This window comes from Aulostomus chinensis, unplaced genomic scaffold (genome assembly GCF_037954235.1).
Source record: "Aulostomus chinensis isolate RoL2024-O1b breed Wild unplaced genomic scaffold, RoL_Achi_v1.0 HiC_scaffold_90, whole genome shotgun sequence".
NCBI classification, from domain to species: domain Eukaryota; kingdom Metazoa; phylum Chordata; class Actinopteri; order Syngnathiformes; family Aulostomidae; genus Aulostomus; species Aulostomus chinensis.
In genome coordinates this window covers 32,501-35,000 of record NW_028234232.1, presented here as the reverse complement: position 1 = coordinate 35,000, position 2,500 = coordinate 32,501, and positions in this window count along the sequence as shown.

Below are 2,500 nucleotides of genomic sequence, written 5' to 3'. Positions count from 1 at the left end.
CAGGGCCAGGGGCCAGGGGGAGATGGAGACCTCCAGGGCCAGGGCCAGGGCCAGGGGGAGATGGAGACCTCCAGGGCCAGGGCCAGGGCCAGGGGGAGATGGAGACCTCCAGGGCCCGGAACCAGGGCCAGGGCCAGGGCCAGGGGGAGATGGAGACCTCCAGGGCCCGAACCAGGGCCCAGGGGGAGACGGAGACCTCCAGGGCCCGGAACCAGGGGCCAGGGGGAGATGGAGACCTCCAGGGCCCGGAACAGGGGCCAGGGGGAGATGGAGACCTCCAGGGCCCGGACAGGGGCCAGGGGGAGATGGAGACCTCCAGGGCCCGGACCAGGGCCAGGGTCAGGAGAGAATGGGGTATCACGGGACAGCGTCTTCATTTATGGCGCGTTCGCTCGCGCTCGCTCTCCTCTCTCTCTCATCTCTCTCTCCTCTCTCTCTCTCTCTCTCCTCTCTCTCTCTCTCTCTCTCTCTCTTTCTTTCTGTGTCTCTTTCTCTCTCTCTCTCGTAAATTCTGGATAAAATTGCAGCAGCACACACTGTGTCACAGGGCAGCACTTTGCCGAATAATGATGATGATGATGATGATGATGATGATGATGATGATGATGATGATGATGAATAATGATCATAATAATAATAATAATAATAATAATAATAATAATAATAATAATAATGAATAATAATAACAATAATAATAATAATAATAATAATAAAATAATAATAATAAAAACCATTAAAAACAATAATAAAAAACAAATCAAATCAAATCAAATAAATAGAGAGTCAGCCACCCTCTTCTCCAGACCGTGCAGAGCACGGGAGGCACGGGGAGAGAGGCAGGGACCAGTGCCCGGGGCACGGGACCTCGGCCGGAAGCACCAGGATCCTGGGAGCTCGGCCGGAGTACCAGGGCAGGGGAGCTCCGCTGGAGTACCAGGGGCACGGGAGTGAATATTCGACAGAGTCCAACACGGGGGAGGAATTAATATTGGGGTACCAGGGGCACGGGAGCTCCGCTGAGTACCAGGGGCACGGGAGTGAATATCCGACAGAGTCCCCACAGGAGAGGAATTAACATTGGAGTACCAGGGGCATGGAGTGAAAATTCGACAGAGTCCACACGGGGGAGGAATTAATATTGGGGTACCAGGGGCACGGGAGCTCTGCTGGAGTACCAGGGCAGGGGAGCTCCGCTGGAGTACCAGGGGCACGGGAGCTCCGCTGGAGTACCAGGGGCAGGGGAGCTCCGCTGGAGTACCAGGGGCACGGGAGCTCCGCTGGAGTACCAGGGGCAGGGGAGCTCCGCTGGAGTACCAGGGGCAGGGGAGCTCCGCTGGAGTACCAGGGGCAGGGGAGCTCCGCTGGAGTACCAGGGGCACGGGAGCTCCGCTGGAGTACCAGGGGCACGGGAGCTCCGCTGGAGTACCAGGGGCAGGGGAGCTCCGCTGGAGTACCAGGGGCAGTGGGAGCTCCGCTGGAGTACCAGGGGCAGGGGAGCTCCGCTGGAGTACCAGGGGCAGGGGAGCTCCGCTGGAGTACCAGGGGCAGGGGAGCTCCGCTGGAGTACCAGGGGCAGGGGAGCTCCGCTGGAGTACCAGGGGCAGGGGAGCTCCGCTGGAGTACCAGGGGCAGGGGAGCTCCGCTGGAGTACCAGGGGCACGGGAGCTCCGCTGGAGTACCAGGGGCAGGGGAGCTCCGCTGGAGTACCAGGGGCAGGGGAGCTCCGCTGGAGTACCAGGGGCAGGGGAGTGAAAATCCGACAGAGTCCACACAGGGGAGGAATTAACATTGGAGTACCAGGGGCACGGGAGCTCCGCTGGAGTACCAGGGGCACGGGAGTGAAAATCCGACAGAGTCCACACAGGGGAGGAATTAACATTGGAGTACCAGGGGCACGGGAGCTCCGCTGGAGTACCAGGGGCACGGGAGTGAAAATCCGACAGAGTCCACACAGGGGAGGAATTAACATTGGAGTACCAGGGGCACGGGAGCTCCGATGGAGTACCAGGGGCAGCAAATTTCAACGAGGGATCTAACAGCAGTGAAACTGTCGTCCTCCCCCGCTCCCCTTATCTCCCTCCTTATTTCGCAATTGACAACACTGCACAGAATGGTCGTGTCACGATTATAGGAAACAGGTTTTCAAGTGCCCCCCCCCCCCCCACCCCAACCTCCAGCGACTGTTTCCAGTGATCGAGTGGCTCCCGTGACCCACCATCGGAGGGCCCCTGCCGGACACGGTTGTCCCGCACAGCCCGCTGTCTCCGGGCAGACGGTTCCTCCGGCCACTGTGGGTTCGAACTCTAAGTCGGCTGCGGGTTTGACGGACCAGCCCAGCGGTCCTTTCCTCCCGTTATAGCCGGACGCAGTCTAACGAGACCAAGTTGTCCCGTCCGTCCCAGGTGTCTTACCACGGAGCCCTCCGCCGCGTCCCCCCCCCCCCCCCCCCCGGGTCTCCCTTTGGAGCTCGTGCGGGAGAAGGGGGAGGGCAAGTGCGGAG